The 13,312-nt window shown below is 37.3% G+C and overlaps 1 pseudogene; it reads right to left on the bottom strand.

Annotated features, from left to right (window-relative positions):
• LOC142302210 (E3 ubiquitin/ISG15 ligase TRIM25-like) overlaps positions 1 to 13,103 on the bottom strand; it is a 26,812-nt pseudogene extending 13,709 nt beyond the window's left edge.
• Between the last annotated feature and the right edge of the window lie 209 nt (positions 13,104 to 13,312).

A 13,312-nucleotide genomic window follows, 5' to 3' on the forward strand; every position in this document is an offset into this window, starting at 1 on the left:
TCCACTTTTTCTCCACTTTTTCTCCACTTTTTCTCCACTTTTTCTCCACTTTTTCTCCATTTTTTTCTCCACTTTTTCTCCACTTTTTCTCATTTTTTTCTCCACTTTTTCTCCACTTTTTCTACATTTTTTTTCTCCACTTTTTCTCCACTTTTTCTCCACTTTTTCTCCACTTATTCTCCTCTTTTTCTCCAATTTTTTCTCCACTTTTTCTCCACTTTTTCTCCACTTTTTCTCCAATTTTTCTCCATTTTTTTCTCCACTTTTTCTCCACTTTTTCTACATTTTTTTTCTCCATTTTTTCTCCACTTTTTCTCCATTTTTACTCCACTTTTTCTCCACTTTTTCTACATTTTTTTCTCCACTTTTTCTCCACTTTTTCTCCATTTTTTTCTCACTTTTTCTCCATTTTTACTCCACTTTTTCTCCACTTTTTCTACATTTTTTTCTCCACTTTTTCTCCACTTTTTCTCCATTTTTTTCTCCACTTTTTCTCCACTTTTTCTCCACTTTTTCGCCATTTTTTTCTCCACTTTTTCTCCACTTTTTCTCCATTTTTTTCTCCACTTTTTCTCCACTTTTTCTCCACTTTTTCTCCACTTTTTCTCCATTGTTTTCTCCACTTTTTCTCCACTTTTCTCCATTTTTTTCTCCACTTTTTCTCCACTTTTTCTCCACTTTTTCTCCACTTTTTCTCCACTTTTTCTCCATTTTTTTCTCCACTTTTCGCCACTTTTTCTCCACTTTTTCTCCATTTTTTCTCCACTTTTTCTCCACTTTTTCTCCACTTTTTCTCCATTTTTTTCTCCACTTTTTCTCCATTTTTTCTCCACTTTTTCTCCACTTTTTCTACATTTTTTTTCTCCTTTTTTTCTCCACTTTTTCTCCATTTTTACTCCACTTTTTCTACATTTTTTTCTCCACTTTTTCTCCACTTTTTCTCCATTTTTTTCTCCACTTTTTCTCCACTTTTTCTCCACTTTTTTTCTCCACTTTTTCTCCACTTTTTCTCCACTTTTTCTCCATTTTTTTCTCCACTTTTTCTCCACTTTTCTCCACTTTTTCTCCATTTTTTTTCTCCACTTTTTCTCTACTTTTTCTCCACTTTTTCTCCATTTTTTTCTCCATTTTTTCTCCATTTTTACTCACTTTTTCTCTACTTTTTCTCCATTTTTTTCTCCACTTTTTCTCCATTTTTTTCTCCACTTTTTCTCCACTTTTTCTCCATTTTTTTCTCCACTTTTTCTCCATTTTTTCTCCACTTTTTCTCCATTTTTTCTCCACTTTTTCTCCACTTTTTCTCCACTTTTTCTCCATTGTTTTCTCCACTTTTTCTCCACTTTTTCTCCATTTTTTTCCCACTTTTTCTCCACTTTTTCTCCATTTTTTTTCTCCACTTTTTCTCCACTTTTCTCCACTTTTTCTCCACTTTTTCTCCATTTTTTTCTCCACTTTTTCTCCATTTTTTTCTCCACTTTTTCTCCACTTTTTCTCCACTTTTTCTCCATTTTTTTCTCCACTTTTTCTACACTTTTTCTCCACTTTTTCTCCATTTTTTTCTCCACTTTTTCTCCACTTTTTCTCCATTTTTTTCTCCACTTTTTCTCCATTTTTTTCTCCACTTTTTCTCCACTTTTTCTACATTTTTTTCTCCATTTTTTCTCCACTTTTTCTCCACTTTTTCTCCACTTTTTCTCCACTTTTTCTCCATTTTTTTTCTCCACTTTTTCTCCTTTTTTTCTACATTTTTTTCTCCACTTTTTCTCCACTTTTTCTCCATTTTTTCTCCACTTTTTCTCCACTTTTTCTCCACTTTTTCTCCACTTTTTCTCCATTTTTTTCTCCACTTTTTCTCCACTTTTTCTCCATTTTTTTCTCCACTTTTTCTCCACTTTTTCTCCACTTTTTCTCCATTTTTTTCTCCACTTTTTCTCCACATTTTCTCTACTTTTTCTCCACTTTTTCTTCTCCACTTTTTCTCCACTTTTTCTCCATTTTTTTCTCCACTTTTTCTCCACTTTTTCTCCACTTTTTCTCCACTTTTTCTCCACTTTTTCTCCATTTTTTCTCCACTTTTTCTCCACTATTTCTCCTTTTTTTTCTCCACTTTTTCTCCACTTTTTCTACAATTTTTTTTCTCCATTTTTTCTCCACTTTTTCTCCACTTTTTCTCCACTTTTTCTCCATTTTTTTCTCCACTTTTTCTCCATTTTTACTCCACTTTTTCTACATTTTTTTCTCCACTTTTTCTCCATTTTTTTCTCCACTTTTTCTCCAATTTTTCTCCACTTTTTCTCCACTTTTTCTCCATTTTTTTCTCCACTTTTTCTCCACTTTTTTCTCCACTTTTCTCCATTTTTTCTCCACTTTTTCTCCACTTTTCTCCACTTTTTCTCCACTTTTTCTCCATTTTTTTCTCCACTTTTTCTCCACTTTTTCTCCATTTTTTTCTCCACTTTTTCTCCACTTTTTCTCCACTTTTTCTCCATTTTTTTCTCCACTTTTTCTCCACATTTTCTCTACTTTTTCTCCACTTTTTCTCCATTTTTTTCTCCACTTTTTCTCCACTTTTTCTCCACTTTTTCTCCATTTTTTTCTCCACTTTTTCTCCACTTTTTCTCCACATTTTCTCCATTTTTTTCTCCACTTTTTCTCCTCTTTTTCTCCATTTTTTTCTCCACTTTTTCTCCACTTTTTCTCCATTTTTTTCTCCACTTTTTCTCCACATTTTCTCTACTTTTTCTCCACTTTTTCTCCATTTTTTTCTCCACTTTTTCTCCACTTTTTCTCCACTTTTTCTCCATTTTTTTCTCCACTTTTTCTCCACTTTTTCTCCACTTTTTCTCCATTTTTTTCTCCACTTTTTCTCCATTTTTTTCTCCACTTTTTCTCCACTTTTTCTCCATTTTTTCTCCACTTTTTCTCCATTTTTTTCTCCACTTTTTCTCCACTTTTTCTCCACTTTTTCTCCATTGTTTTCTCCACTTTTTCTCCACTTTTTCTCCACTTTTTCTCCATTTTTTTTCCACTTTTTCTCCACTTTTTCTCATTTTTTTCTCCACTTTTTCTCCACTTTTTCTCCACTTTTTCTCCATTTTTTTCTCCACTTTTTCTCCACTTTTTCTCCATTTTTTTCTCCACTTTTTCTCCACTTTTTCTCCACTTTTTCTCCACTTTTTCTCCATTTTTTTTCTCCACTTTTTCTCCACTTTTTCTCCATTTTTTCTCCACTTTTTCTCCACTTTTTCTACATTTTTTTTCTCCATTTTTTCTCCACTTTTTCTACATTTTTACTCCACTTTTTCTCCACATTTTCTCTACTTTTTCTCCACTTTTTCTCCATTTTTTTCTCCACTTTTTCTCCACTTTTTCTCCACTTTTTCTCCATTTTTTTCTCCACTTTTTCTCCACTTTTTCTCCACTTTTTCTCCACTTTTTCTCCACTTTTTCTCCATTTTTTTCTCCACTTTTTCTCCCCTTTTTCTCCATTTTTTTCTCCACTTTTTCTCCACTTTTTCTACATTTTTTTTCTCCACTTTTTCTCCACTTTTTCTCCACTTTTTCTCCACTTATTCTCCTCTTTTTCTCCATTTTTTCTCCACTTTTTCTCCACTTTTTCTCCACTTTTTCTCCAATTTTTCTCCATTTTTTTCTCCACTTTTTCTCCACTTTTTCTACATTTTTTTTCTCCATTTTTTCTCCACTTTTTCTCCATTTTTACTCCACTTTTTCTCCACTTTTTCTACATTTTTTTCTCCACTTTTTCTCCACTTTTTCTCCATTTTTTTCTCCACTTTTTCTCCATTTTTACTCCACTTTTTCTCCACTTTTTCTACATTTTTTTCTCCACTTTTTCTCCACTTTTTCTCCATTTTTTTCTCCACTTTTTCTCCACTTTTTCTCCACTTTTTCGCCATTTTTTTCTCCACTTTTTCTCCACTTTTTCTCCATTTTTTCTCCACTTTTTCTCCACTTTTTCTCCACTTTTCTCCACTTTTTCTCCATTGTTTTCTCCACTTTTTCTCCACTTTTTCTCCATTTTTTCTCCACTTTTTCTCCACTTTTTTCTCCACTTTTTCTCCACTTTTTCTCCACTTTTTCTCCATTTTTTTCTCCACTTTTTCGCCACTTTTTCTCCACTTTTTCTCCATTTTTTTCTCCACTTTTTCTCCACTTTTCTCCACTTTTTCTCCATTTTTTTCTCCACTTTTTCTCCATTTTTCTCCACTTTTTCTCCACTTTTTCTACATTTTTTTTCTCCTTTTTTTCTCCACTTTTTCTCCATTTTTACTCCACTTTTTCTACATTTTTTTCTCCACTTTTTCTCCACTTTTTCTCCATTTTTTCTCCACTTTTTCTCCACTTTTTCTCCACTTTTTTTCTCCACTTTTTCTCCACTTTTTCTCCACTTTTTCTCCATTTTTTTCTCCACTTTTTCTCCACTTTTTCTCCACTTTTTCTCCATTTTTTTTCTCCACTTTTTCTCTACTTTTTCTCCACTTTTTCTCCATTTTTTTCTCCATTTTTTCTCCATTTTTACTCCACTTTTTCTCTACTTTTTCTCCATTTTTTTCTCCACTTTTTCTCCATTTTTTTCTCCACTTTTTCTCCACTTTTTCTCCATTTTTTTCTCCACTTTTTCTCCATTTTTTTCTCCACTTTTTCTCCATTTTTTCTCCACTTTTTCTCCACTTTTTCTCCACTTTTTCTCCATTGTTTTCTCCACTTTTTCTCCACTTTTTCTCCATTTTTTTTCCCACTTTTTCTCCACTTTTTCTCCATTTTTTTTCTCCACTTTTTCTCCACTTTTTCTCCACTTTTTCTCCACTTTTTCTCCATTTTTTTCTCCACTTTTTCTCCATTTTTTTCTCCACTTTTTCTCCACTTTTTCTCCACTTTTTCTCCATTTTTTTTCTCCACTTTTTCTACACTTTTTCTCCACTTTTTCTCCATTTTTTTCTCCACTTTTTCTCCACTTTTTCTCCATTTTTTTCTCCACTTTTTCTCCATTTTTTTCTCCACTTTTTCTCCACTTTTTCTACATTTTTTTTCTCCATTTTTTCTCCACTTTTTCTCCACTTTTTCTCCACTTTTTCTCCACTTTTTCTCCATTTTTTCTCCACTTTTTCTCCTTTTTTTCTACATTTTTTTCTCCACTTTTTCTCCACTTTTTCTCCATTTTTTTCTCCACTTTTTCTCCACTTTTTCTCCACTTTTTCTCCACTTTTTCTCCATTTTTTTCTCCACTTTTTCTCCACTTTTTCTCCATTTTTTTCTCCACTTTTTCTCCACTTTTTCTCCACTTTTTCTCCATTTTTTTCTCCACTTTTTCTCCACATTTTCTCTACTTTTTCTCCACTTTTTCTTCTCCACTTTTTCTCCACTTTTTCTCCATTTTTTTCTCCACTTTTTCTCCACTTTTTCTCCACTTTTTCTCCACTTTTTCTCCACTTTTTCTCCATTTTTTTCTCCACTTTTTCTCCACTATTTCTCCTTTTTTTTCTCCACTTTTTCTCCACTTTTTCTACATTTTTTTTCTCCATTTTTTCTCCACTTTTTCTCCACTTTTTCTCCACTTTTTCTCCATTTTTTTCTCCACTTTTTCTCCATTTTTACTCCACTTTTTCTACATTTTTTCTCCACTTTTTCTCCATTTTTTTTCTCCACTTTTTCTCCAATTTTTCTCCACTTTTTCTCCACTTTTTCTCCATTTTTTTCTCCACTTTTTCTCCACTTTTTCTCCACTTTTTCTCCATTTTTTCTCCACTTTTTTCTCCACTTTTCTCCACTTTTTCTCCACTTTTTCTCCATTTTTTTCTCCACTTTTTCTCCACTTTTTCTCCATTTTTTTCTCCACTTTTTCTCCACTTTTTCTCCACTTTTTCTCCATTTTTTTCTCCACTTTTTCTCCACATTTTCTCTACTTTTTCTCCACTTTTTCTCCATTTTTTTCTCCACTTTTTCTCCACTTTTTCTCCACTTTTTCTCCATTTTTTTCTCCACTTTTTCTCCACTTTTTCTCCACATTTTCTCCATTTTTTTCTCCACTTTTTCTCCTCTTTTTCTCCATTTTTTTCTCCACTTTTTCTCCACTTTTTCTACATTTTTTTTCTCCATTTTTTTCTCCACTTTTTCTCCATTTTTACTCCACTTTTTCTACATTTTTTTCTCCACTTTTTCTCCATTTTTTTCTCCACTTTTTCTCCACTTTTTCTCCATTTTTTCTCCACTTTTTCTCCACTTATTCTCCACTTTTTCTCCACTTTTTCTCCACTTATTCTCCTCTTTTTCTCCATTTTTTTCTCCATTTTTTCTCCACTTTTTCTCCACTTTTTCTCCACTTTTTCTCCACTTTTTTCTCCATTTTTTCTCCACTTTTTCTCCACTTTTTCTCCATTTTTTTCTCCACTTTTTCTCCACTTTTTCTCCATTTTTTTCTCCACTTTTTCTCCACTTTTTCTCCACTTTTTCTCCATTTTTTCTACATTTTTTTGTCCACTTTTTCTCCACTTTTTCTCCATTTTTTTCTCCACTTTTTCTCCACTTTTTCTCCACTTTTTCTCCATTTTTTTCTCCACTTTTTCTCCACTTTTTCTCCACTTTTTCTCCATTTTTTTCTCCACTTTTTCTCCACTTTTTCTCCACTTTTTCTCCATTTTTTTCTCCACTTTTTCTCCACTTTTTCTCCACTTTTTCTACATTTTTTTCTCCCCTTTTTTTCCACTTTTTCTCCATTTTTTTCTCCACTTTTTCTCCATTTTTTTCTCCACATTTTCTCCACTTTTTCTCCACTTTTTCTCCACTTTTTCTCCATTTTTTTCTCCACTTTTTCTCCACTTTTTCTCCACTTTTTCTCCATTGTTTTCTCCACTTTTTCTCCACTTTTTCTCCACTTTTTCTCCATTTTTTTTTCCACTTTTTCTCCACTTTTTCTCCATTTTTTTCTCCACTTTTTCTCCACTTTTTCTCCACTTTTTCTCCACTTTTTCTCCATTTTTTTCTCCACTTTTTCTCCACTTTTTCTCCACTTTTTCTCCATTTTTTTCTTTACTTTTTCTCCACTTTTTCTCCACTTTTTCTCCATTTTTTTCTCCACTTTTTCTCCACTTTTTCTCCATTTTTTCTCCACTTTTTCTCCACTTTTTTTCCATTTTTTTTCTCCATTTTTTCTCCACTTTTTCTCCATTTTTACTCCACTTTTTCTACATTTTTTTCTCCACTTTTTCTCCACTTTTTCTCCATTTTTTTCCCCACTTTTTCTCCACTTTTTCTCCACTTTTTCCCCTTTTTCTTCTCCACTTTTTCTCCACTTTTTCTCCACTTTTTCTCCATTTTTTTCTCCACTTTTTCTCCACTTTTTCTACATTTTTTTTCTCCACTTTTTCTCCACTTTTTCTCCATTTTTTTCTCCACTTTTTCTCCACTTTTTCTCCACTTTTTCTCCACTCTTTCTCTACTTTTTCTCCACTTTTTCTCCACTTTTTCTCCACTTTTTCTCCACTTTTTCTCTACTTTTTCTCCACTTTTTCTCCATTTTTTTCTCCATTTTTTCTCCACTTTTTCTCCATTTTTACTCCACTTTTTCTCCACTTTTTCTCCATTTTTTTCCCCACTTTTTCTCCACTTTTTCTCCATTTTTTTCTCCACTTTTTCTCCACTTTTTCTCCACTTTTTCTCCACTCTTTCTCTACTTTTTCTCCACTTTTTCTCCACTTTTTCTCCATTTTTTTCCCCACTTTTTCTCCACTTTTTCTCCACTTTTCCCCCTTTTTCTTCTCCACTTTTTCTCCACTTTTTCTCCACTTTTTCTCCATTTTTTTCTCCACTTTTTCTCCACTTTTTCTCCATTTTTTTTCTCCACTTTTTCTCCACTTTTTCTCCACTTTTTCTCCATTTTTTTCTCCACTTTTTCTCCATTTTTTTCTCCACTTTTTCTCCACTTTTTCTCCATTTTTACTCCACTTTTTCTCCACTTTTTCTACATTTTTTTTCTCCACTTTTTCTCCACTTTTTCTCCATTTTTTTCTCCACTTTTTCTCCACTTTTTCTCCACTTTTTCTCCACTTTTTCTCTACTTTTTCTCCACTTTTTCTCCATTTTTTTCTCCATTTTTTCTCCACTTTTTCTCCATTTTTACTCCACTTTTTCTCCACTTTTTCTCCATTTTTTTCTCCACTTTTTCTCCACTTTTTCTCCACTTTTTCTCCACTTTTTCTCCATTTTTTCTCCACTTTTTCTCCATTTTTTCTCCACTTTTTCTCCACTTTTTCTCCACTTTTTCTCCACTTTTTCTCCGTTCTTTTTCTATTGTCAGTCTACCCATTAGCTCTGCCATGCATACTGTAGCTCTACACCTACTGCACATGTTACTTTATGATTGACATCTCTTTCGTACCAGAGCTGTCTAAGCCTACTCTGACCCCATATTTGTCATTACTATATTGTCCTTGTACTGTATTATGACATTTGTATCATGTGTTTCATTTCTTGCTGTGTTGCAATTTTTTTGCTGCATCCCAATTGTACCTCTACATTGTTCGAGTTTATGTTATTGTTCTCTCACTCTTATGTGATACTGATTATTGTCATTTTTCATGATTGCAAGCAGATAAGTCCAATCTGACGAAGGCTGAGGCCGAAACGTCATTTGTAACTTGTTTTGGACAAAAACATATATGCTTATGAAAAATTTTTTTTCTTAATACGGACCAATAAAGAGTGATTTTCCATTACTATCCGTTGTGACTTACTGACTTAGTCTGGGAGATTTAGAGTGCCGAGGTTATTCACTAATTTTATCTATTATTACCTCTGAGCACCTATATACCAGTGAGCAGAGCTTCCTCTACAGTAGTTCTCCTGATTAGGCATGCCCTTACCTCATGAGCAGGGCATTGCAGCTTTGGTAGCAACCATTGCGACATGGACTCTGCTGCTGTGGACCCGGGGAGAGTGAGTGCAGATTCATTGCACCCACACTCCTCACATGAAGGGTCCGCACTCCTAGAAAATGGGGGATACGTTCCCTGAGTGTCTCCCCCCCATATTCTAGACGGTCCAGAGTCGTCGTGGGACCCCTTTATTTTTTTTCTTACAATAAATTTGTGAAAGAGGAAATGTTTTGGGGACTGTTTTTTCAAATAAATTTCTTTTGTCGATTTTTTTTTTTTTTGTTAGTACTGACAGTTTATGATGTTGGGTATCTAATAGACGCCATGACATCACAAACTGCTGGGCTTGATCTCAGGTGACTTTACAGCTAGTATCAACCCGATTTATTACCCCGTTTGCCACTGCACCAGGGCACGGGATGAGCTGGGGTGAAGCGCCAGGATTGGCGCATCTAGTGGATGCGCCACGTCTGGGGTGCCTGCGGCCTGCTATTTTTAGGCTGTGAAGGCCCAATAACTATGGACCTTCCCACCCTGAGAATACCAGACCACAGCTGTCCGCTTTACCTTGGCTGGTGATCCAATTTGGGGGGGACCCTACTTTTATTGTGTAATTATTAATATTTATAAAATAATTATAAAAAAGAGCCTGAGGGGACCTCCACATTGGATCCCCAACCACGGTAAAGCTGCCAGCTGTGGTTTTCAGGCTACAGCCGTCTGCTTTACCCTAGCTGGCTATCAAAAATGGGGGGACCCAACGTCATTTTTTTTTTAACTATTTTTTAAATAGAAAAAATTAATGGGCTTCCCTGTATTTTGATTGCCAACCAAGGTAACGGCAGGCAGATGGGGGTGGCAACCCATAGCTGTCTGCTTTATCTGCTGAGAATCAAAAATACCGCGGAGCGCTACGTCATTTTTTTAAAGATTTATTTTTACAGCACTGTGATGTCCAGCAATCAAAATACAGGGAAGCCCATTTTATTTTTAGTTATTTAAATAAATAATTAAAAAAAATATATATGGGCTCCCTCTGCATTTTTTGTATTGCTAGCTAAGGGTAATTCAAGCAGCTACTGGCTGCTAACCCCCACTGCTTGGTGTTACCTTCACTGGCAATGGAAAATCCAGGGAAGCATTTTTTATTTTTTTTGCCAAAAAACTACAAAAAAAGGACGTGAGCTTCGCCATATTTTTGTATGCTAGCCAGGTATAGCAGGCAGGTGCTGGAAGAGTTGGATACAGCGCCAGAAGATGGCGCTTCTATGAAAGTGCCATTTTCTGAGGCGGCTGAAGACTGCAATTCGCAGCAGTGGGGCCCAGAAAGCTCAGGCCAACCTGTGCTGCGGATTCCAATCCCCAGCTGCCTAGTTGTACCTGGCTGGACACAAAAATGGGGCGAAGCCTACGTCATTTGTTTTCTAATTATTTCATGAAATTCATGAAATACTAAAAAAAGGGCTTCCCTTTATTTTTGGTTCCCAGCTGGGTACAAATAGGCAACTGGGGGTTGGGGGCAGCCGTACCTGCCTGCTGTACCTGGCTAGCATACAAAAATATGGCGAAGCCCACATAATTTTTTCAGGGGGCAAAAAAATTCTGCATACAGTCCTGGATGGAGTATGCTGAGCCTTGTAGTTCTGCAGCTGCTGTCTGTCTGTATGGAGAAGAGCAGACAGCAGCTGCAGAACTACAAGGCTCAGCATACTCCATCCAGGACTGTATGCAGAAGTTTTTTGCCCACCAAAAAAATGACGTGGGCTTCGCCATATTTTTGTATGCTAGCCAGGTACAGCAGGCAGCCACGGGCTGCCTCCAACCCCCAGTTGCCTATTTGTACCCGGCTGGGAACCAAAAATATAGGGAAGCCCATTTTTTTTTAATTATTTCACTTATTTCATGAAATAATTAAAAAACAAATGACGTGGGCTTCGCCCCATTTTTGTGTCCAGCCGGGTACAACTAGTCAGCTGGGGATTGGAATCCGCAGCACAGGTTAGCCCGAGGTTTCTGGGCGCCTCTGCTGCGGATATCAGTCCGCAGCCGTCCCAGAAAATGGCGCTCTCATAGAAGCGCCATCATCTGGCGCTGTATCCAACTCTTCCAACAGCCCTGGAGCCGGGTGGCTTGTTGGGTAATCATGAGTTAATACTGGCTTTGTTTTACTAGCCAGTATTAAGCCAGAGATTCTTAATGTCAGGCACGTTTGACCCGGCCATTAAGAATCTCCAATAAAGGGTTAAAAAAAAGACACCACACAGAGAAAAAATACTTTAATAGAAATAAATACACAGACACATTAGAGACTCCATCTTTATTACCCCCTGTCAGCCCTCCACGATTCTGCTCTTCTGTCTTCTTTCTTTCTAGTGTAGTAGTAGTGACGATTGTAGTGAGGATGAGGTTCACCAGCCCATCACTTGGGGCTGGGGAACCTCATCCTCACTACAATCCTCACTAGTGTAGTAGTAGTGACGATTGTAGTGAGGATGAGTTTACCCAGCTCATCACTTGGGGCTGGGGAACCTCCATCCTCACTACAATCCTCACTAGTGTAGTAGTAGTGACGATTGTAGTGAGGATAAGGTTCACCAGCCCATCACTTGGGGCTGGGGAACCTCATCCTCAGTACAATCCTCACTACAATCGGGAAGCAGCGTGCAGCCTTCACTCCGTGAGTGATCAGTGCTGGCTGTCAGCTGTAACAGCGGTAACGCTGACAGACGCGTTACCATAGCAACGGTGCTCTCGGAGCTGCGGTTAGCGGTGACGTCACTGCTAACTGCGTTGCTATGGCAACGGTGATCTCCGTTAATGACCGGCTGTGTCAGCCGGTCCCTAACGGAACGGGGAGTCGACCGTGTGCTAGAGCATGTCGCCGGTACACGGCGATACACATAGGTGCACCGTGTACCGGAGAGATGCACTCGCAGGTCCTACATGACGCGTCATAGTCATGTGACCAGTCTGTAGCCAATGAGATAATAGCCACGTGACTGGTCACATGGCTATTTTGACGTCACGATAGGTCCTGCTTCTCTGCTGGCAGTGCCGGTCACGGGAGGATTCAGCGATCATCGGATGGAATAGCGGCAGGAGACAGAGTGCAGAAGGGATCGCGAGGACCGGTAAGTGTTATGGCAATGTTTATTAACTGTTTGTGTATATTTATAATGCATTTTTATGTGTTTGTGATTACCTCCCATTATAGCCTATTGGCTCGAGTTCGGTTCGTCGAACGTTCGACGAACCGAACTCGAACGGGACCCCCGTTCGGCGAACCGACCTCGAGCCGAACCGCGACCGGTTCGCTCATCTCTAGTCTGGATCCTGTAAGACAGTCAGTGGATCAGTCATGTTACACAGCTCCTCAATGTGTCTCATCTTCGTGGACAGCTTGTCCTTCTTTAGTTCCAGCTTCTAGATCACATCAGATAGTGACACCTTCTCTTCCTGACTGGAGATCTCACTCAGGACCTTCTTCTCCAGGTCATCCACCCGTCTCCTGATGTCTGTAATCACGGCAGTGACTCTTTTGGCTTCTTTAGATGCTTTTTCTTGAAATTTTCTCTTGCGCTACTCCAGACTATAGACTCTTTCTTCATTCTTCTCTCTCTTCGTAATCAGTTTCCGGAAAACATTTCTCAGTTTCTTCTTCTTCTTTTCAGAGGCCTCATCCAGCCTCTCCACCTGGTGTCCTCTGTGTTTTCCAGCCAAACTGCAGGACACACAGATATACGCAGCGTTCTCAGTACAATAGTACTTTAAAAGTTCTTTATGGACAGAACATTTCCGGTTCTCCAGAGAAGTGCTGGGATCAGTTAGGACGTGTTCTTGTCCTTTGCTGTGAACTCTCAGGTGATTATCACACAGAGAAGCCTCACAGTGTAGACAGGATCTAACAGCCGGTACAGGAGAGTGATAACAGTAAGTGCAGCAGATCCTGGTGATCTCCTCCTGAGGTGGCTGAGGAGACAGAAAACGTTCTGCTACGTTACATAATGTTATGTTCCTCTTCAGTGCCGGCCGCTTGTTGAACTTTTCTCTGCAGTCAGGACAGGAATAAACTCCAGACCCGTCCTGTGTATCCAGCACACGATCAATACATTCCCGGCAGAAGTTGTGTCCACATCTCAGGGTTACAGGATCTGTATACAGGGACAGACAGATGGAGCATTCCAGATCTTCTCTCAGATCAGCAGACGCCATGGCTTCGGGTTTTTGCAGGAAAAGAAACATTTCTGACAAGTGCCATTTTATGCTCTGGAGCTTCAATGGAGCCCAGTGTTTTATAAAGTGTTTTTTTTTGTAACATATTGTACTTCATGTTAGTGGTAAATTTAGAACGATTTTTTTTTTGCATTTATTTGTGAAAAAATGAGAAATTTGACTACGTGTTTTTAAAATTATGCAATATT

Source organism: Anomaloglossus baeobatrachus, chromosome 4, assembly GCF_048569485.1.
Source record: "Anomaloglossus baeobatrachus isolate aAnoBae1 chromosome 4, aAnoBae1.hap1, whole genome shotgun sequence".
Taxonomy (NCBI): domain Eukaryota; kingdom Metazoa; phylum Chordata; class Amphibia; order Anura; family Aromobatidae; genus Anomaloglossus; species Anomaloglossus baeobatrachus.